The sequence below is a fragment of the Protopterus annectens genome, chromosome 3.part0 (assembly GCF_019279795.1).
Source record: "Protopterus annectens isolate FY-2018-M chromosome 3.part0, PAN1.0, whole genome shotgun sequence".
In the NCBI taxonomy this organism is placed as follows: domain Eukaryota; kingdom Metazoa; phylum Chordata; order Ceratodontiformes; family Protopteridae; genus Protopterus; species Protopterus annectens.
In genome coordinates, this window is record NC_056731.1 from 1,050,672,899 (window position 1) to 1,050,696,773 (window position 23,875).

The window sequence follows — 23,875 nt, forward strand, 5'->3', positions numbered from 1 at the left end:
CACACACACACACACACACACACACACACACACACACACACACACACACACACACACAGAGTCACACATACAGAAACACACACACACTGGTCTGTGAAATGTTTGAGCATTAAAAGATTTAAAAATATATCAGTATTAAAACACTTATTTCTACATATTTGGTTAGCATTGAAAGGGATAGTTATTCCACTTTAATACAAGATGAATATATAGTCAAAAACAGTAAGATTACTTAAAATGAATATCAGGTAAAAGGAGTACTTAACCATCTGTAAGGTCTAAAGGATGGCCAGACTAACCAGTAAAATACTGAGATTTGATATTATTCATAGGATCATACTAGACTAACTGCCCTTTCAGGCCATTTTAAGCCTAGTCAGTTACCCAATGTGAGAATTAAACACTGCACTTTGCGTCTGTAAGGTAAACACCTTAACCATCATGCCAACCTCCCACCTTTATTCTTTAAATGGAACCTCGGACTATTAAAAAACATTGAACTTGAATGTTTCATCTTATTGTTCTGTACAACAACAACTTTGCGTGTATGCTGTAATTTCCAGTTCTGCAGAACTTGAGGGAATGCTAAAGCTGACACAAAGTATGTCTAAATAATATTGAAATGTTGAGCACATTCATACCAGGTCACCCAAAAAATGTATAAGTACACACATGCGCACACACACACACACACACACACACACACACACACACACACACACACACACACACACACATGCACATACACATACGCGCATACACATATGAATTAATATGTACACGTAATACACAAATGCATATGCACACACAAACATATAAATGCATATGTACATGTACATAAACATGAATGCATATATATATATATATATATATATATATAGATATATATATATATATATATACACACACACACACACACACACACACACACACACACACACACACACACACACACACACACACACACATACATATACACACCCACACACCCACATACCCACACACAAACTAGTGAAATAAAAGCACTGCCACCCAGAAAACCACTGTATGACATCTCCAAAGAGGTCAGATGTTGCCCTCTTTTCTTCAATTTATATTTGTGTTGCCGATACCTGTGTTTCTCAGGTTAATGGAATGTTCCTATCTGGTTTACAGTGGCTCATACCCAAATCTGCTTCTTTATTGATCCTGCACTGATATAATCCAAATAAACACCAGGTTGGTTTTACACATAGGATAACCTTACAAAATAGTCTGCCTAGTGAATCTGTATCACTGATGCAGCTAACATTGGTAGTTGCCGAAACATCACATGGGTGTGGCACATAATACAAATTTGTGCAAGCAACATAAATGCATTGCTAGTTTATCATGTCAGAGGTGATTTCTGCAGTTCTTCACTATTTGATAGTGTAATTCCTTACATATTCTCCGTCAATTGCTTTATGCTTCTTTCATGTGTTAGTGCTAGAAAATCTTTAAGAAAAATGTATCAATATCCATGCCTGACCCTTTTTTAAAAAAAATGCATCCTAATATTATCACTGCATTTTTTTCATCACTATCATACCTTCTTGTACTCTGTATATTAATGTTTCAGTCACCCTCTCTGACATTTTCAAGCAGCATTATAAGAAATGAGTCTGATACGTCTGTAATGCTCATAGCTGTGAGTGTACCATTTTTTCTTGCACTAGAATGCTTCTTCTTCAGTCATTTGGGAAAAACCTTTCTCATACTATAATGAGTATTACTTTTAGCTGCTGATAATATCTGTCATGACTTTACCTGAGCCCACTTCTTGCTTGATTTCATTTTCCTTAAGAATCTTCTTACTTCCTCTAGTGAGGCTCTTCCTCTTTTGTTGTAGGCTGTTCATGGGCCAGTACAGTTTCTGTGGGGTTATCTTTGTTCAGATGCTTCTTTAAGTATTCCTTCCATCTGCCTTAGATACCTTCTGGACTGGTGAGCAGATTGTTGCTGGCATCCCATATGAATAGCATCTAATGATTATCTTCTGTATCTTTCTGGCGTTGCTTTTCAACCTAATGCAGCTTTTTTGTGTTATCTACTGACTCACTTTCCAGAGGCTGGTAGAGCTTACCTGATGTATTGTTCTTTGCAATTGCAACTGCACCTCTTTGTGAACAATCAGTATCCCTTATTAACTTGGCACATTTTTTTCTATTGCCCATTTATTCCTGCAATTCTTTCTTTGGGTAACTTATTGGACTTCTCTATTCTACCACCATCTTTCTTTATGCACCTTATTTCCATACATGTTTTAACTGCATAACTGTTCTATAGCCTTCACACATGCAGTTTTCAGATGCTTACATCCTTTCACAGCTCCACATATTTCCTCTTCTTCTTGAGGTGCAAGAGCCTCAACAGACCTCAAAGGGCTATTGTACTCCTTGATTACATTAATTTTGTAATGGCAGTTAAGTGGGGTATTCCAAAATAAATAGCATGCTGCGTTTGGCAATATATCATGAAGAGTAACAACACATAGGAAGATGGCATTTGAAGGCACAAATAAGTGCTAAAACAGGCTCTGTGGAACCTAGTCGGACATTCCCGGTCAACAAATGTTAAATAAATAAATAAAAAAAAATAAATAATCTGACCTTACTACATGTATGATCTGCATGAAGGTCTGGCCTTAGGCCAGTTGAGCAGTTTGGGTGCAATAGGGCCTCACACTTAAGGGGGCTCTGCACTGGTCAATGCAATCTGTAGTCCTGTGCCATAGCTAAAAGGGTCTTCACTATAAAGGAAAAAAATGGGTCTTCTACCTGAAACTATAACACGCTGCTTGCTACAAACATAGCAAACATCTTGCTACAATCAAACTCCCAAACATTCAGTGCTTCATTGCTTCAGCCATGACACCAAATGTAATACAGTATTTCATTAACAAATGCCTTGCCACTGGCACCTGCTGATTATAACCTCCTGACTGCCTCAGGAGCAAGAGAAACAAAAAGAAAGTCTTAGCTTTGAAGATCAAAGGGGATCAAAAGCTCTTCTACTCAGAAGCTGCTTGATACAAATGTAACAGGTATCTTGTTACTGTTAATTTACCACACGCACACGCACACACACACACACACACACACACACACACACACACACACACACACACACACACACACACACACACACACACACTATCCTTTTTTTCAGAATGTTCTGATTGATTTTATCCCATATTTTTGCCCTCTCCATCACTGAATTTTTGATTTTCTTGTCAGCTACTGTTGATTAAAGTTAGCAAATAATGCCAGTCTTTAGAATTTCATACTTCATATTTTTAGAGAAACGCATGCTGAAGCAAAGCTTGTTATTCGATTAATGTTTTAAATGAATTAGAGTAATATTTAAACATGGTCCCTGATTTTGGATACTTGTTTCCCATTACTTATGCTCTTGTGCAGAATGCTTGAGAGAAAAGTTGAGCGGTATGCTGCCATGTTGTTTTTGGCAAATAATTGAGGATGAAAGGGAAAGGGCTAGATGATAAGATGGTTGTGGCTTGAGGTCTCTAGATAAGACCAAAATGGGCCTTGAAGTTATAGGATCATAGGTTCATAGGAGGTTACAAGGCTAATGACCCTACAGCCTTTACAAGCCTAGTCATGTGGAAACTCTGAGTACCTTAGTTGACTATAATTAGATGGTCATTGTGTGCAGAATTATACTATGATCAGCACTGAGTGCCACTGTCCATGAGGGTCATAGCTGCCACCTCTGGGGTGAATTTGTGGTTTCTCATCCAATTGTCAATGTTGCACTTAAATAGGGTCATTGAGGAGCTCTGCTTCACATGAAGCAGGAGCTTATTCCAGAGGAGTGGCAATCTCTGGGAGACATGTATGTTTCTTACACAAGTTCTGTTAATGTCACAGATCAGGTTGAGATCATGGGAGTGAGTGACTCTTGTCCTATTTTATTTGTGGATGTGCATCATTTCAATTAGGGTAGGGTCTAGACCACTCTGTAGGCCAGACATAGGTCACCTCCTAGCAGCCTGTATAATACAGAGTACAATGACAGACTTTCAGTCTTTCCATGTAGGTCATGTCTTGGAGGCCCTGAATTCTCTTGGATAGAAATCTCTGTGGTCTTTCCAGCTGCTGCAGGTGTCTTGTGAGGTACATACAGAGGTGAGTATTGTACTCAGTCGTGGTCTGATAAGGGCTAAGTGCAGCGGAGTATTGGATGTGATGTCCTTATTTATGAGATGGGCAGTGCAGAAAGCTTTCCTTACTACAGTGGACATATGATGATCAAAGTTTAGATTGTTATCAACCCGCTATCCCAAGTCTCACCCCACTGTGTCTGAGCTTAAAGGTGGGCTGTCTATATCATAGCTAGCAGGAACTGCTTCACTGCCAAAGGGGAATGAAAATTATTATTTTTTTTTTTTTTGCATTTAGTTTCAGTATGGCCCTGGCACCAATTGTTTGTCTGTGTCAGTCCCTTCTGTAATTTGATGATATCATTGGAGGACACTGTGATTGCTCATTGTTTAGTCATCCATATACTTAGTAAGTCACAGGCCATTAACATTTGACTGGACTTCAGAGAAATAAATTGCAAACAGTAGACAACGCAGTACTTATCCTTGTGGTACACCACTGGCAACTAGTCTACTGGTGAGGTGGATTCCCTGACTTTAATAGTGTGTGTTCTATCTGTGAGCAAGTTTGCTACCCATTTAGTGACAAATGGGTTGATAACCAGCTGGGAGAGTTTCTCAATGATCTCTGAATGGGGAATTGTGTCAAACACCTTGGCTTGATCAAGATAGGCAGTGAGTACTGCTTTAGCCTCATCCAGGGCTTTGTTGACTTTCTCAAAGAAGTTCACCAGGTTTATTAAGCATATTTACACTTGACAAAAATCAAACTGGGTTGGATGGCCTTGCAGATAAGACTGGTCAGGCTAATGGGGTCTGTTGTTCCCAGGGTCAGTTGACAGACCCCCTTTTTGCAACGGGATTATTGTTCCTGTTCTCCACTCCTCGGGCACAAATCCAGTGCTCAGTCTGTGGTTAAAGAAACAACTAAGTGGTTTTACTAGGTCTTGTTTTAGGTTGCTTACTATGCAGCCTGGTATGTTATCTAGTCTCATAAGGGCTGTATTTTTTGCCTTGGAGAGTGCTTGAATAACCTGTTCGTTGGAGATAACTGATAGAAGACAGGTGTCAGGAATGCTATGGGGTATGGCTTTTGGGGACAGGGAGGTGAAACTGTCACTAAAGCTGTCAGCCAGCAGGTTGGCAATTTCTTCAAGTTCTATGTGAATGGTGCCATCCACTATAAGTTTGTGACACAGCTGGGTATTCCCTTTGAGGTTTCAGACATAGCTAATGAATGCCTTAAGATTATTTCTAACTAGGGATGCCAGTATTGTCTCATAACTTGCTTTAGAGGACTTTGCAAGGTTTCTGATTTGTTTGTTTAGGGTGTATAGGGTAGTCTTTCTTTGCTGAGTACATTCCTTCTTGTTCTAAGATATCAATTTCTTTCTTTTGTTGTATAACATATTTATACTTGCAGTCAACCAGGGTGGCTTGTTTTTGTGAGATGACCCAGATTTAGTCCTGTCAGGTACTGCCAATACATTTGTTTAATTAGCTATAGAGGGCATTTTTGTACTTCTCAGCATAGGATTCTTTGTTGCTGACCCTGTCTGCATGAATAATATTGCATAATAATTTGCAAATGAATGTCGATATTCTAATGAGAGATATTGTTTATGCAAATAATGAAATCAAACTTGGCATATGAACTTAAAGTAATCAGTCCTTGTGATCACCCTTTCCAAATTCCATCATTTCACAATGAACAGGTACATCTCTTAGACTATGATGCCAGAGCAGCATACACCTTATCTGCTATCATGTCTCCATGTATAGAAGAGTCCATCAGCAGTTGGCCATCCTTCACCTGTTACATCATTTTTTTTACTAAACATCGACTTTTTTGCTCTTTTCTTCCTTATCTCTATAATTACATAACATCAGTTAATAAGACAGTAGTGAGGACTAACCCCAAATACTCCCACCTCTTTCTACATGTCCTCACAATACTGAGCACAAGTATTTTATCTAAGGCAACTACCTGCAATAGGGCTTCACTTGGATAGAATGGTTGGATACTATACTAGTCCTATAAAGCAGGGCAATCCCTTAACTGGTTTGGCAGTTCTATTTGACTTCTTGAATTATGAATGGTTGTTTCACAGTCTTGCTAAGGAATGGTACCAGCAATGTATGATGTCCTTTTAAACAGTGAGTGGAAAACAAATCTAAATAATGCCATGTGATAATAGGAGGTTACAGTGTAGGTGAAAATGTCACTCCCTTGTCCCCTCCAAATGTATCACAAACCTTCCCTCACCTCACATACCTGAAGAACAGGTCATCAAAGTCTTGTCCAAGGCAAAAACCATAACCTGTATGGGACCAGATGGCATTCCCAGGCTGTCTTCTAAACAGGCTAAAACATATACTAGGATCACCATTAAGTATCATTTCCAATCATAGTCTAACCATAGGCTCTGTTTCTGCAGAATGGAGAACAGCAACATTTATTCACCTCCACAAAGGCCCAACAGACCTGGGGAATTACAGACCCATAAGCCTGACCAGCCTCCTCTGTAAGGCCATGGAACGTATCATTATGGATCTCATAAATAAAAACAGAGGCAACCTCCAAACCCTGTATCCTACCAAATTTGGCTTTGTCAAGGGCAGATCCTGCCTGTTGAATCTGGTGGATTTTTTCAAAAATGTGACCAGAGCCATTGATGAGGGCAAATCTATACACACAGCATACCTCAGCTTTGAAAAGGCTTTCAACACAATCCCACACTCAGGCATTACCGATATACTTAGTAAACTGAATTTAAACCCCTTTGTTGTAAGATGGGTTGCCAGCTGGCTCACAAACAGGACACACACTATAAAAGTGGGTGACTCCACATCAACCAGCAGACCTGTTACTAGCAAGGTGACACAGGGTCAGTGCTGGGCACTCTACTGGTTGGTATATACTTCTCAGAAGTTCAGGTCAAAACTAAGGAGTTGTGGCTGACCAAGTTTGCAGACAACTGCAAACTGGATGCAATTATTGAATCCCCAAATTATGTCAATATACTCCAGCAGGATCTTTCTTACATAAACCAACAACTGGTGTTTTAGTCACGGCCCAAACTGAATGCAAAGAAATTGATCATTATTTCCTTTTGCAGAAACAATGTCCCTTCACACTATCAAATCAACAACAATACCCTAAGTACCCACAAAATGGGAAGGGACCTGGATCAGACGGTGACTGCGACATTAACTTCAATCTTCATTTGTCTACTGTAGTAAGGAAAGCTTTCTATGTAGCACACTTGATTAGTAAAGGCATCACCTTGAGAGCAAAAGAGGTTATAACCCAATATACTCAGCAATAATCCAGCCCATAATTGAGCATAACACCCCTTTCGGCATGTACCATATAAATCACGTGCAGCAATTAGGGACCTCAGAGGTTTCTAACTAAGAAGAACAAGGGACTCCAGCACATGCCATATATTGAGTGACTAAAGTCCCTGTCACTATACTCTGTATCATATAGACATCTTAGTGAAGACTTATGCCTGACATACTGAGTAATTTCAGACCCAAACCTAATGAACTTGCTGCATATCCATAAATCAATCAGGACTAGTGCTACCCATTCCAGGGGCCTAAATATTGCCTGCAACTTAAATATGGAATGCTGGAGGGACAGCTTTATCTCCCAGCAACTGTTACATCATTAGACTAGGCTACCTATTCATGTGAAATAGAGCACCTCTATGACACTGTTCAAGGTAAACCTGGATGAGTGGATGGGGCACTGTAAATTATTACCGAGATTAGTACCCACAACCCTCCTGAACATGGGTAGCCATTATTAAATGCTGTCTTGGGTATTAACTAAAGTTTGGGCAGCCATTACTAAATGCAATCTTGGGTATTAGCTAACGTTTCTATTGTATTCCATTGGGATGAAATGGCTATGCTTGAAATGACCTCTGGGTCAATATGCTAGAAATATTATATGATCCTAAATGTTGTATAGTGTCACATTATACAGATTCTCACATCAGGGTCCTAAATTATCTTTGCCAGTTGTCATTAATATTTATAGAGATCTGGTTACCTATATGTGATAATTTCTATGGTGAAGATCAGCCACTGTTTTGTTACTGTCACAAACAGGTCTTGTTTACAGAATAAAATTAAAAACTTTATTCAGCCTAAATCAAATACTAAAAGTCAAATGATCCTAGGTGGCTTTCCAAAGTAGTTTCTTAAGGTACCAAGTGAAATAACCAGTAGACCCAACGAGGCAACGTTTCCAAAATGTAGTTCAAATGTCAAGAATTAGTAAAACGCTACAATTGGTAAAATAACTCTCTTAAGGCTGAAGTCACAAATCCGTTCCGTTTATTATTACAAAGACTTTAAGTGCTGAAATAAAATACACTTTTCGTCGCTCAATACTGCACAACTTCCTCAGAAGACAATAAGGACTGCAGTTTGTTCCTTATATAAAACGCTATGTTAATTGATAAATTATTTAATCAGTCAATCATTCCTTAAAAAACTTTGTTTGTATATATCCACCTGTTACATACATAAGCGCATATTAGTGTGTTCTGTGCAAGTATTCATGATATTATTATTCTAAATTAGTTAAACTATAAAAACACATATAGATATATAAAATCTATTGAAAAAATATATAAATAAGCATTTTATGACCAATATGAGTCTATATTAATTTAACAATAATAATATCTACCATTTGAATCTCACTTTTCAAGTCAATAGAAAGTTCACCCTTTTAAAAAACTCAACATTTTTTTAAACCAATCATTTTAAAAAAACATTTTAAAAAAAACATTTAAAAAAAACAATCATTTTTAGAAAGTTAATCAATCATTTTTAAAAGAACATCCTATTAAAAACTCACTAATGGTAAATTAATGACAGATATCCAAGACAACATTCTTTGTTCTTGTAGTCTGGGATATGCTAAGAAAAAATCAATATTATACCATGACCCCCCCAAAACGTGCACGCTGATTGGCCAGCGTGCCCGTTGTAAATCGAGTTATACTAATGGAAAAAGGTCCGGTCGACTTTTTTCCATTAGTATAACTCGGTTTTTTAAAACACTGTCTCGCTATGTTAAATGGGTTTAACATGAGACAGTTTTAAAATAAGCAACAGAGATCTCCGTTGCTTATTTTAAAGCTGTCTTGCTATGTTAAACCCATTTAACATAGCGAGACAGTGTTTAAAAGCAACGGAGAAAGCAAGATATCCGTTGCTTTTTTTTTAGCTATGTTAAATGAGTTTAACATAGCGAGACAGTTTTAAAATAAGCAACGGACATCTCCGTTGCTTATTTTGAAACTGTCTCGCTATGTTAAACTCATTTAACATAGCGAGACGCTAAAAAAAAGCAACGGAGATCTTGCTTTCTCCGTTGCTTTTGCCAACTCTGATGTACTGCGCAGGCGTGCAGTACATCAGAACTGCCGCGGATGCCAGACATCTGCGGAAGGGCAGTAAACAGGCATTATACTATGCCATTATTTAAGAAAAGTAATAGTTTCTTTTCTTAGATAATGTCATGGTATAATAGCAATAACCCATGCCTGGGTGTGGGTAATGCTAAATTTACCCACGGTTGGCTTTGTTTGGTCCCTCGGGCTTCACCCTCGGGACCAAACCACGCCAACCGTGGGTAAATTTAGCATTACCCACACCCAGGCGTGGGTTATTGCTATAATAACCCATATGAAACTTATTTAAGTCCCATTAAAAGTTATGTATGAGTCGTACGACAATTCATATCTAAATGTAAAGTGAATACTGTGTCTAATAAATCCACTAAATACAAGTGAATACTGTGACTAATAAAACTAGCTACCTGAATGTCTACATGAATAAGCTCCTATAAACCATATAATAGATGCACAAATCAATTAATATTTATGTCTACCTAATCCTTGTTCTTATCCAATCCTTAGTCATATATTTTCTTGGGGGTCAAAGCCTAAGTAAACAATCTTAGAGGTCAATTTCAACCATCCATGTCATCTCTCCATATTTTTCAACCTCAAAATACATTTTATAGAAGACATTTCATTTATTCCTGGATATTGATTTGCATTTGTTGTCAACTGCCATACCAGTTATTTCCTTTCTAATTTTAAAGGTTCATATTTACTTCTTGGGTCCTCTCTTATTTGATCAATGGCTTTGAATTTAAAACTGTGACCTTCGTTTTCCAAACAATGTCTAGCTAGTGCATTTTCTAACTTTTGTCTACTAATGCAATAATTATGTTCATATATCCTGTCCCGTAATTTCCTATCGGTTTTGCCTATATAGAAAGCTGCACATTTCACGCATTTTGCTTTATATACAACTTGTTTACTGTTGCAATTAAATTTATTTCTAATTTTATAAGTTGTTCTGTTTATCGTGAATGTGCAGCCTTCTTCTATAAACTTACAAAAGTTACAACTTCCACATTTTAACATCCCTGCACTAGTGACATTTTTAGGGTTTTTTATTTGTAAAATTTCTTTCAAGTTAATCCCCCTCTTGTATATTATCTTCGGTTTATCTGGTATTAAAGTTTTCAAATGACTATCAGTTGATAGCAACTCCCAATTTTTTAACACAATGTTTCTAATGTCTGTAGAATTCAAGTTGAAAGTTGTTATAAAACTACATGAATAGTTAATCTTCACTTCATTAGGTAAATGGGACCTTATATCATTTCCGTTTATTTGGGATATTCCTAGTAGGGGTATATATTCACCTCTTGATCTCTTAGTTTGTACCTCTATAATGATCTCCTGAACAAAGTCCACTGGGAATCCCCTTTGAAGAAAAAAGTTTAGAAGCAAATCACATTCTTCCAAAAAATCATTGTCACTTGTGATCATCCTTGCTGCCCTCACCATTTGACCCTTAATGATTGATTTATTCTGGTGTAATGGGTGGCAGCTTGTAAAATGTAGGAACTTGTTGGAATAAGTTTCCTTTCTATAAATTCTAGACATGTACCTGTTATTGATGTAATCTTTTTTCAGGTATACATCCAAATACTCCATTGAATTCCTATTGTATTTGTGTGTAAACCTAAGGAAATCTGTACTCAAATTTAGGTTGATAAAAAGTTGTTCAATTTCTTCTTCCTTTTCTACAAAGATCAAGAAAATATCATCAAGGAATCTTGTATAAAATGGAATATGTTCCTTGATTGTATCTTTTTCCAAAATAGTCCTCCTCTCCCAATAGGCCATCACTAAATTGGCGAAACTGGCTCCACACGGGGAGCCCATTGCCACGCCAATTTTCTGATGGTATATTTCCTTATTAAATAGTATGTAGTTATAGGAGAGGACTGTGTCCAAAAGTTCCCTTACCAACTGAATCTCTTCAGTAGGTGCTCCCAGTTCACTCAACAAAAGGGATACCCATTCCTTCCCAGTTTCGTGTGGTAAACTGGAATAGAGGTCTCTAACATCTAGTGTAACCAAGAAACTATCAGATATAAATGGCAGTTGGTTGACCGACCTAAGAAAAGACCAAGAGTCTTTTGAGATCTGTTTCTCCATTTTTATGTATTTTTGTAATATTTTGTCTGCTACTTTGGAACAGGTATACGTTAAACTACCCCTACCATCTACTAAGGGCCTCATAGGTGGGTCTTGTAAATCTTTATGCACCTTTGGTATACCAAAAAGGACAGGAGTCCTAATTTTGGATTGGTGTAAATAATCATACATATCTTTTTCTATCCTTCTTTCTATGTATAATTCCTCAAAAAGGGTTTTAATTTTGTAATGAGCAGAATTCATTTCGTTTACTGACGACTTGACATAAGTCTCACTTTCCAAAATCTTGGTCATCTTATCATTGTAGTCACTGCTAAACATAATAGCCAGTCCTCCCCCCTTATCAGGTTGCATTATCCTGATAGGCGTTTGTCCTAACAGTGACATTAAATCTTTTTCTTCTTTGGTAAGGTTGTTGTTATAATATTTTTTCTTTTCTTTAAGGTTCCTAAGATCTATTTCCATTATTTTCTCAAAGAGAACCAGGGAAGGATGTAAAGGTGGGTTATATACACTTGACACAAAATAATCTGTTTTTCTGTTAAAATCACTTCCTAGAAGTGTTAACAAGTTAAGCTTTCTAATAAACAACTTTAAGTCTATCAAAGTTTCTGCCATATTAAACTTTTTTGATGGTACAAACGTGTATCCTTTACTTAATAGTTCTACAGTCTCAACACCAATAGATAAATTAGTGTAGTTATAAATCTTAAAGTCATTCAGAAAGTTTGATACAATGCTACATGTAGGTCGGTCATCCGGGAGGCTCACTATATTCTGGTCATTGTTCACCGTTTCCTCCTCCTGTTCCCATTCTGTCTCCTGTTCTGTGAAGGACGCCTCAAGGCCTGTTCCTGAAAATTCCTGCTCCTATTGTTCCCTCCATCATTACTGGTAGCAAAAGTTGTATTCCCTTCCCTCCTTTCAGGCTGGAAGTTATTTGATGGGTGCCGATTCTGTTGTTGAAAAAGTCTCTCACTCCTCCTAAGAGCCCCATTAGAATTGACATTTGATTCTTTATACCCTTCTTCATTTATTTCTAAAACTTGGTTTGTATTTCCCCCATGTACATCTGTGGTACCCTCTGCATTTCTCAAAAAGGGGCAATTCCCAACCAAAGGTTTTTGTGTCAATGGGGGGTGTGGTTATTTCACTTGGTTTTGTTTTTGTTGTGAACCCAGTCCGGAAGTTTTTCATCATGGACCAGATTCCCGCCAGTGGCTCCGTTTCAGACGTTAACGCTAATGAGAGCGATGGAAATCTAACTGCTCTCATTGAATTATTGACACAAAAAGTCGACCGTTTGTCACAACGGGTCGACGAGGCTACATCCAGGTCAGAAAATCCTCTATTAATCGGCAGTAATGGAAGTGCAGGGGCAGTACCATCTACTAGTTATTCAAACATCTTGGCTGGAAACGCGAGTAATAATGGTATGGACAACACAAGGAGAAGTAGCAGTGAAGCGGTTGGAGTTGAACAATGCAACCGCACCGCCCAAGGTCCTGAACCCTTAAGAAATTGGGTACACCGGCCCTTTTTGTTTTTGGACAGTCAAACATCCAACGTTCCTTCACCAAATCAAAGGGTAAATAATGACATTAACGTTAAACTTTCATTGATTGATGAGAAACTTCTTAGAGTTTGCAAACTACAACTCAAAATAGCTTACTTTAAGGAGTGTATATAACTTAAAATAGTGCCTAAAGGAATGAGGCACTGGCAGTTCCCTACAGGACTGCTAGAAGGCTCTACTTTCCACAAAGCCTTAGTAATGCTATTCGATAAGCATGGGTTGGAAGTGTTAAACTTATTTTGTACCCATTATCACGATACAGTAGATGAACTATTGGCAGAAATAGAAGAACTTAATGAATCTATTAAGGCTGATACTGACTTTACTAGATACCAATATGAATACGATAGATGCTTTTTAAGTATAGACGATCATATTAACAAAATGAATGCTACTAAAGTGAAGAAAATCAAACGAGACCTGAATGACTACAGTGAAGGTAAAGCGTACCCCCACCCCCCATTGACACAAAAACCTTTTGTTGGGAATGGCCCCTTTTTGAGAAATGCAGAGGGTACCACAGATGTACATGGGGGAAATACAAATCAAGTTTTAGAAATAAATGAAGAAGGGTATAACGAATCGAATGTCGATTCTAATGGGGCTCTTAGGAGTGAGAGACTTTTTCAACAACATAATCGGCACCCATCAAATAACTTCCAGCCTGAAAGGAGGGAAGGGAATACAACTTTTGCTACCAGTAATGATGGAGGGAACAATAGGAGCAGGAATTTTCAGGAACAGGCCTCGAGGCGTCCTTCACAGAACAGGAGGCAGAATGGGAACAGGAGGAGGAAACGGTGAACAATGACCAGAATATAGTGAGCCTCCCGGATGACCGACCTACATGTAACATTGTATCAAACTTTCTGAATGACTTTAAGATTTATAACTACACTAATTTATCTATTGATGTTGAGACTGTAGAACTATTAAGTAAAGGATACACGTTTGTACCATCAAAAAAGTTTAATATGGCAGAAACTTTGATAGACTTAAAGTTGTTTATTAGAAAGCTTAACTTGTTAACACTTCTAGGAAGTGATTTTAGCAAAAAAACAGATTATTTTGTGTCAAGTGTATATAACCCACCTTTACATCCTTCCCTGGTTCTCTTTGAGAAAATAATGGAAATAGATCTTAGGAACCTTAAAGAAAAGAAAAAATATTATAACAACAACCTTACCAAAGAAGAAAAAGATTCAATGTCACTGTTAGGACAAACTCCTATCAGGATAATGCAACCTGATAAGGGGGGAGGACTGGCTATTATGTTTAGCAGTGACTACAATGATAAGATGACCAAGATTTTGGAAAGCGAGACTTATGTCAAGTCGTCAGTAAACGAAATGAATTCTGCTCATTACAAAATTAAAACCCTTTTTGAGGAATTATACATAGAAAGAAGGATAGAAAAAGATATGTATGATTATTTACACCAATCCAAAATTAGGACTCCTGTCCTTTTTGGTATACCAAAGGTGCATAAAGATTTACAAGACCCACCTATGAGGCCCTTAGTAGATGGTAGGGGTAGTTTAATGTATACCTGTTCCAAAGTAGCAGACAAAATATTTCAAAAATACATAAAAATGGAGAAACAGATCTCAAAAGACTCTTGGTCTTTTCTTAGGTCGGTCAACCAACTGCCATTTATATCTGATAGTTTCTTGGTTACACTAGATGTTAGAGACCTCTATTCCAGTATACCACACAAAACTGGGAAGGAATGGGTATCCCTTTTGTTGAGTGAACTGGGAGCACCTACTGAAGAGATTCAGTTGGTAAGGGAACTTTTGGACACAGTCCTCTCCTATAACTACATACTATTTAATAAGGAAATATACCATCAGAAAATTGGCGTGGCAATGGGCTCCCCGTGTGGAGCCAGTTTCGCCAATTTAGTGATGGCCTATTGGGAGAGGAGGACTATTTTGGAAAAAGATACAATCAAGGAACATATTCCATTTTATACAAGATTCCTTGATGATATTTTCTTGATCTTTGTAGGAAAGGAAGAAGAAATTGAACAACTTTTTATCAAACTAAATTTGAGTACAGATTTCCTTAGGTTTACACACAAATACAATAGGAATTCAATGGAGTATTTGGATGTATACCTGAAAAAAGATTACATCAATAACAGGTACATGTCTAGAATTTATAGAAAGGAAACTTATTCCAACAAGTTCCTACATTTTACAAGCTGCCACCCATTACACCAGAAAAAATCAATCATTAAGGGTCAAATGGTGAGGGCAGCAAGGATGATCACAAGTGACAATGATTTTTTGGAAGAATGTGATTTGCTTCGAAACTTTTTTCTTCAAAGGGGATACCCAGTGGACTTTGTTCAGGAGATCATTATAGAGGTACAAACTAAGAGATCAAGAGGTGAATATATACCCCTACTAGGAATATCCCAAATAAATGGAAATGATATAAGGTCCCATTTACCTAATGAAGTGAAGATTAACTATTCATGTAGTTTTATAACAACTTTCAACTTGAATTCTACAGACATTAGAAACATTGTGTTAAAAAATTGGGAGTTGCTATCAACTGATAGTCATTTGAAAACTTTAATACCAGATAAACCGAAGATAATATACAAGAGGGGGATTAACTTGAAAGAAATTTTACAAATAAAAAACCCTAAAAATGTCACTAGTGCAGGGATGTTAAAATGTGGAAGTTGTAACTTTTGTAAGTTTATAGAAGAAGGCTGCACATTCACGATAAACAGAACAACTTATAAAATTAGAAATAAATTTAATTGCAACAGTAAACAAGTTGTATATAAAGCAAAATGCGTGAAATGTGCAGCTTTCTCTATAGGCAAAACCGATAGGAAATTACGGGACAGGATATATGAACATAATTATTGCATTAGTAGACAAAAGTTAGAAAATGCACTAGCTAGACATTGTTTGGAAAATGAAGGTCACAGTTTTAAATTCAAAGCCATTGATCAAATAAGAGAGGACCCAAGAAGTAAATATGAACCTTTAAAATTAGAAAGGAAAGAACTGGTATGGCAGTTGACAACAAATGCAAATCAATATCCAGGAATAAATGACATGTCCTCTATAAAATGTATTTTGAGGTTGAAAAATATGGAGAGATGACATGGATGGTTGAAATTGACCTCTAAGATTGTTTACTTAGGCTTTGACCCCCAAGAAAATATATGACTAAGGATTGGATAAGAACAAGGATTAGGTAGACATAAATATTAATTGATTTGTGCATCTATTATATGGTTTATAGGAGCTTATTCATGTAGACATTCAGGTAGCTAGTTTTATTAGTCACAGTATTCACTTGTATTTAGTGGATTTATTAGTCACAGTATTCACTTTACATTTAGATATGAATTGTCGTACGACCCATACATAACTTTTAATGGGACTTAAATAAGTTTCATATGGGTTATTATTGATTTTTTCTTAGCATATCCCAGACTACAAGAACAAAGAATGTTGTCTTGGATATCTGTCATTAATTTACCATTAGTGAGTTTTTAATAGGATGTTCTTTTAAAAATGATTAATTAACTTTCTAAAAATTATTGTTTTTTTAATTTTTTTTTTTTTAAATGTTTTTTTTAAATGATTGGTTTAAAAAAATGTTGAGTTTTTTAAAAGGGTGAACTTTCTATTGACTTGAAAAGTGAGATTCAAATGGTAGATATTATTATTGTTAAATTAATATAGACTCATATTGGTCATAAAATGCTTATTTATATATTTTTTCAATAGATTTTATATATCTATATGTGTTTTTATAGTTTAACTAATTTAGAATAATAATATCATGAATACTTGCACAGAACACACTAATATGCGCTTATGTATGTAACAGGTGGATATAAACAAACAGTTTTTTAAGGAATGATTGATTAAATAATTTATCAATTAACATAGCATTTTATATAAGGAACAAACTGCAGTCCTTATTGTCTTCTGAGGAAGTTGCGCAGTATTGAGCGACGAAAAGTGTATTTTATTTCAGCACTTAAAGTCTTTGTAATAATAAACGGAACGGATTTGTGACTTCAGCCTTAAGAGAGTTATTTTACCAATTGTAGCGTTTTACTAATTCTTGACATTTGAACTACATTTTGGAAACGTTGCCTCGTTGGGTCTACTGGTTATTTCACTTGGTTTTGTTTTTGTTGTGAACCTAGTCCGGTAGGTTCTTAAGGTAGTACAACTCTCAGAAATGCATTTTTTTCTATAGACATAGGATGCTCATTGTTCTCACCCCTTATCATTCCTAATTACATGTATATATAAAAGATTTCTTAAGACTGATTTGTCTGCTTTATGCCATGGAACTCAGATATACCGAATAAACATCCTATGAAATCATCTTTGAATAAGTCTTAGAAAGTTTAAAAGTAACACTTAATTGGGTCAAGCAACATACTGGCTGCATTCGCATCACTGCCTAATATGCACTGAGTTTCTAAATAAGCTATTCATCCTTGGCATATCAGCAGGTTTTGTGCCAGATTCCTGGAGAACAGCCACTGTGAGCCCTTTCATATGTGTGGCCCCTTTGCAGACACAGGTAATTATAGTGAGTCAGATTCACCAGCTGTATATGCAAAGCCATGGAATGTATCACAGCTGAACTCATTCCTGTGGAAATAATCAGATTTACTGATCTTGACACCAATCAGTTAGGTTATTTGAAGGGCAAGTCCTTTCTCCAGAATCTAGTATGCTTGTCTGAAATGGTTACAGATTCTACGGATAATGGTCACTTAGTCTGTTCCTGGCAAAGGCTTTTGAAAGTAATCTAATGCTGATATCAGTTACAAATTACACAGACTAATGTAAAGAACTATATTATCCGCTGGATTGCAAATTGACTATCTACCAGTTTCCACGTTATAAAGGTTGTAGGTACCTTCCCTTAACAAAGCATGCCCTCTCCTGTTTGACATTTATTTGGTAGCTATCCGATCCAATATCATTGTGGCTAATCCATGTTTGTTGATGACTGCAAGCTGGGCACTCTTATCCACTCATCCACTGATACTAAACTGTCAGTTAAGATATGGAATATGCACATATCCCGTATTTAAAAAATGGTCTCAAACTAAATGCAAAATAAAAAAAGTGCAGCATACTAATGTTTTGAAAAAATGTTTATACCTTATATATTTTAAGCTACTCCTCTTAAGACAGGAATTGTTTTAAGAGACTTATATGGACACTCTCACTCATTCAATCATCATGTTTCCAAAATAGTCACAAAATCCTTTTATCTGGCCCAATTAATTTTCAAGAGAATACTTTCAAGATCAAAGAATAAATCCTAACCTATACTCTGTTATCAGAATCATCATATAATATTTCGCCCCATAGAAAATTAAAAACCATGAATCTTTCGACACGTCCAACAGATTGTCACGGCCCTCATTATTCACAATAGTTTACATGCTGCTCTGATTTGATTTGTGTTTTGCTTTCAGAAGGCCGATGATGAAGATGGTGATGATGATGATGATGGTGATGATGATGATGAAGCTAACCAGTGGCTTTAGAAACACACACATTAGGAACCCAAGTTTACACCAACAAATAAACAGAACACACTGGAGATATATATTCCTAATGTGACATATTCCCACCCTATGGAATAAGTATGGCAGGTCAAGCAAATTATTACTTCCATTACACTTAACCCTAGTTTGTTAACTGGATGGTTGGTCACAATTTTACACCCGGGTTATCATGTACAATTCTGCTTAGTTTGGAGAGTAAGTACTAGTGCATGCTTAGAAACTCAAAAGACAGGCAAAGCAGATCAGCAAGAGATGTTTATTTTCACTCCACGGATAAACCTCACAGAACAGAAACAAAAACAAGAAACTGATCAGCAGTGCCATTACAAAAGAGACAAATGCCGTCCAAAAAACGACCATAGTAATTCAACAAAATTTTTAAATGGGAATTGAAAACAAATTTATTTTCCCAACTGAGTAATATAATGTTGGCATATAAGGGGGCACAATGTGCACCCATGGCTACACCCTTTAATTGTCTGTAATACTCACTTTTTCAAAATTAAGTCCATAAGAATCAAACAGGTATGAAACTTGTTAAAAGAAATCGAAATTTGACTCTCCAAAAATTGCTCAAACCATAAAAGACCTGTTTCATGGGGAATACAAGTAAATAGGTCCACCACATCCAAAGAAATAAAAAACGGGGTATTTGTTTTCTGTAGTGCATCAATGTGTTTCAAAACATCCTACAAGTCTTTTAAAATGTTGGAATGTTCCAATATAAATGGCTTCAAATGGAAGTCAATATATTTGGCTAGGGGGGGCTGTCAAAGAGCCCTCCTCTGTAACAATGGGTCTAAGAGGTGGGTCCAAATGGTTCTTGTGGACCTTGGGTATACCAAAAATAGAAGGCATTTTAGGCTTCTCATCATGTAGGTAGTTGTAGGTTTCTATGTCAATGCATGCTTAAAAAGGAGACACACTTTTGAGTGTGTCTACCTAATGGTGTAAATGTCTAGAATTCTAAAGTTTTGCTGATCACATGCCTAATATTTTCCCATGTTTATGAACCAGAAAACATTAATTTTTCTCTTTTACTCTAAAACAAACCGAGTTTTTATGAATGCCTTACTAGCCCCTTCAATATACTAAATATTTCGTTATCACGTCATAATCATAGCTGGCACTGATACTACCTTCAGCTCATATGATAGTAACATCTGTAATAAAGAATACCAGCATGATAAAACAGACAAGAAAGGCTTTTATTTTTCATATAATTTTGAACTTTGAACTCTTTTCTTTTATCTTTTAATAAGGCATAAATAAACTTGCAAAAATACCTCCAGTATAAAAGACATCAGGGTCTTATCACAATTGCTATGTGATTAGCTCTGTTTATTTTTCCATTTCTATGTAGATATAATTATATATGTATATATACATATATATATATATAAATATATATATATATATATATATATATATATGTATATCTATATGTCTATATCTGTATCTATGTCTAATGTATAAATATATATATATATATATATATATATATATATATATATATATACTATATATATTTATATGGGTCTACCTTCTTTCTTTGGCCTGTCTTCAGTGTAGTGCAATCTCACAGTTGGTATATTTAAGTGGGGGGAGGGGTGTGTGGAAGGTATGGGGGAGTGAAGACCCTCACTTTGGTGAGTTTACATTTGGTACATTTAAGTTCATTCCTATGGTGGTCAAGTGGTTCCTTTCACAGGTAAAGGATTTCAGCAGACCGTGCATTCGGTGGAATACAGCATTGGAGAAGAAGGTTAGGGTAAGTAAAATTTGGTTAAACATAATTTCGTTCAAAGAATTTAGACCCATATTGCTATATATATACATATATATATATATATATATATATATATATATATATATATATATATATATGTATATGTATATATATATTTATGTGTATATGTATATATATATATATATATATATATATATATATATATATATATATATATATATATATATATATATATGGGTACCTATCAAACCATCGACAACTTAAAATAACGAAAGTGACTTCACCGACAACTGAATTAACCGACAGCGCAAAAACGGACATTTACAAGGTAAGGGATGTAACTCCGCTACTCATGCCTACCATGGTTGCATGACACTGCCACCCTTCTTAAACCATGGTAGGCTTGAGTAGCATTTACACCCTTACCTTGTAAACTTCCGCTTTTGTGCTGTTAATTAATTGTCGGTGGAGTCAGCTATTTTAAGTTGTCGATGGTTTGATAGGTACCCATATATATATATATATATATATATATATATATATATATATATATATATATGTACATATATATATATATATGGTTCTACCTGACATAGTCGAAACCACACAACACCGACAACGACATCACCGACACCACATAATCGACAGTCCATTAACACGAAACCTCACATACCCGACAACGAAATAACCGACGGTACACAAACACGAAACCCCATACACTGCACACACCACAATAACAACAATAAAAACAAAACACATCCCCATTCCACAAACCACACACACAACACAAGCACACCAAAATCCTTACAAACCCACACTAAACCTTACCCTAACCCTAAGGTCCGTCACTATCGCACACTGCATTCCTAACCCGCCTCCCTAACCCTAACTCACTTAACCCACCTATCGCTCCTAACCCTAACTCACTTAACCCACCCCTATCGCCTCCCTAACCCTAACTCACTTAACCCACCCCTATCGCTCCTAACCCTAACTCACTTAACCCACCCCTATCGCTCCCTAACCCTAACTCACTTAACCCACCCCTATCGCTCCCCAACCCTAACTCACTTAACCCACCCCATCCCCACACACCGTCAATATCCACACTTACCTGACTCGCACCCTAACGTCCGTCACTACCGCATACTCACACAGCCTTTTCCCATGTCGGCATCCTCGGCGTCGGTGTTGTCATCCGTCGTGTCGGTCTTCTGCATTGTCGATGTTCTGGAGCTCCGGATTCCGTTGTCGGTCTTCTGCGCTGTCGACTAAGTCAGGTAGAACCATATATATATATATATATATATATATATATATATCTATTATATATATATATATATATATATATATATATATATATATATATATATATGAGTCTAGGACTATTCACTGAAAGAACATTTCATTGAAACTCAAATGACTGTGCACAAATCACTGAAAGCTTAGTTCAATGAAACTCAATTCACTAAAACACATTTGACTGAAAGTTATATATGGCCTTTTCCCCACTGTTGTGTAACCATGGAGTTAGAATATATAGTAAAGAGGGTGTGGGGGGGGGGGCCCACATATTTTGCATATATATTAAGTTCAGAAAAGAGTAATTTATTGGAATTGCAAGTTTCCATGTATATAGTTCAAAATATTTAAAATAGGTGGGGGGCTACAACCCCCACACCCCCCTTACTATATATACTAACTCCAGGGTCACACAACATGGAGGAAAAGGCCATATATAACTTTCAGTGAAATGTATTTCAGTGAATTGTGTTTTCAGTGTATTGAGCTTTCAGTGAATTGTGCACAGTCAAATGTGTTTCAGTGAAATGTGCTTTTAGTCAATACTCCTAGACCCATATATATGTGTGTGTATATCTATATATATATATATATATATATATATATATATATATATATATATATATATATATATATATATATACTAGCTGTACCCAGCCACACGTTGCTGTGACTCAGTCTGGTTAAATGGAAAAGAAAGAAAAGAGAAAGCGCACATTTCTAATATGTTTAATTTCACAATGCTTGTGAGTATACAATATTTTTTGTTGTTCCATTGTCTGTGCAGATATAGAGATTGTCTGATTTGCTGACTCTAGAACACGCAACATATAATTGTCCATGTGAGAAGCAATCCGTCTGTAGATCTAAACCGCACAATTCTAAAGATTGGCCCTGAGCTTTGTTGATGGTGATTGCAAATGCCAATCGAATTGGGAATTGCAATCTCTTAAATTGAAATGGCATATCTGTTGGAATCATAGGAATGCTAGGAATGAGGACATCTTCACCTATGAAAGGTCCTGTCAAGATTGTTGCTTCTATAACATTGCTCATTATTTTTTTTACTGCAAGCTGCGTGCCGTTGCAAAGCTTTGGCTGGTTGATACTTCGCAACATGATAATTGGCACGCCGATTTCAATTGCAGTACGTGCGGTGGCATCCCTGGCAGATCGAGTGAATTCAAAAATTCTGTTGGAAAATTAACCGCTTCATCTGTTTCCACAACAGTGTCGAAAGACTTGTATGTGACTGCCTCGCTTTGAATGTTAGACTGAATAATATTGTTAAGTTCGTAGATGTCTTTGTTCTTGGCTGCAAGAATAGCTCATTCAGTCAGCCAATCATGATTCTTATAATTGGTTTGTATATTGGGAAATACTTTTTCAACCAATTCTTCTTTTGATGTCACTAAATTGCAGAAGTTATGAGGCAATGAAATTCGTCCTGAGGTCAGATCAACCGGCACCTTTCCATTCCCAATTTCCAGCAATTGATGTGAGAATATCTCAGCTGATCGATCGTTTTGCAGCTGGACACGCATATTTTTAGATAATTTTAATGTCTTTACATGTTGCCACAAAGTAGAGCATTTCAGACAACCATTTATTTTGTCCGCTGGTGTCAATTGAGGAGAACAAAGCAGATCTGAAGCTGCAGAATGCGATCGCCGTGCTCACAACCGTGCATCCTCAAGTCTGGCTGCACGTCGCTCTGCTGCTTCCACGGCACGTATTTGAGCCATTCTTTGTCTGTTACACTCGTTTGATGATGCCCGTTCTTCCTCAGTTTGATTTGCAATAACTTGTCGCACTGCTTCCGCTCTGCAAGTACGACGACCTAAGATTGATCTTCTGTGAGGCATTATTTGGATGAACTAAAGCAGATCGATTGCACTGAAAAAAAAGTAAGAAAGTTATAACAAAAACATATAAAATTGCATATTTGTATACAAATATATAGAATCCTTAGTAGGTA